Source organism: Glycine max, chromosome 18 (genome assembly GCF_000004515.6).
Source record: "Glycine max cultivar Williams 82 chromosome 18, Glycine_max_v4.0, whole genome shotgun sequence".
Lineage (NCBI taxonomy): Eukaryota > Viridiplantae > Streptophyta > Magnoliopsida > Fabales > Fabaceae > Glycine > Glycine max.
The window spans coordinates 26,773,740-26,774,449 of NC_038254.2; the positions used below are offsets into that span (position 1 = coordinate 26,773,740).

At 43.2% G+C, this 710-nt stretch overlaps 1 non-coding gene across 1 annotated transcript; it reads left to right on the forward strand.

The window, feature by feature from the left end:
- The first annotated feature begins 264 nt into the window (after positions 1-264).
- Positions 265-371, forward strand: LOC113000330 (small nucleolar RNA R71). The gene has a single exon (XR_003265620.1). It is a non-coding gene; the product is annotated as a small nucleolar RNA R71 (small nucleolar RNA).
- Positions 372-710: the final 339 nt, after the last annotated feature.

Below are 710 nucleotides of genomic sequence, written 5' to 3' on the forward strand. Positions count from 1 at the left end.
TTAACCAATGCATCCAGTTTGCCTTCAAGCTTCTTAGTTTTAGATGATGCAGCTGAGTTTGTAGCTACCTCATGCACTCCTCTAATGACTATAGCATCATTTCTGGCGCTAAACTGCTGGGAGTTGGAAGCCATCTTCTCAATTAAATTTATGGCTTCAAAAGGGGTCATGTCTCCAAGGGCTCCACCACTGGCAGCATCTATCATACTTCTCTCCATATTACTGAGTCCTTCATAAAAATATTGGAGAAGCAGCTGCTCTGAAATCTGATGGTGAGGGCAACTGGCACATAGTTTTTTAAATCTCTCTCAGTATTCATACAGGCTCTCTCCACTGAGTTGTCTAATACCTGAGATATCCTTCCTGATGGCTGTGGTCCTGGAAGCAGGGAAATTTTTTTCTAAGAATACTCTCTTAAGGTCATCTCAGCTAGTGATGGACCTTGGAGCAAGGTAATACAGCCAGTCCTTTGCCACTCCCTCTAAAGAATGAGGAAAAGCCTTCAGAAATATGTGATCCTCTTGGACATCTGGGGGTTTCATGGTGGAGCAGACAATATGAAATTCCTTCAAATGTTTGTGCAGGTCTTCACCTGCAAGGCCATGAAACTTTGGAAGCAAATGAATCTGTCCAGTTTTGAGAACATATGGGACATCCTCATCAGGGTATTGGATGCACAAGCTTTCGTAGGTGAAATCAGGTGCAGCCAT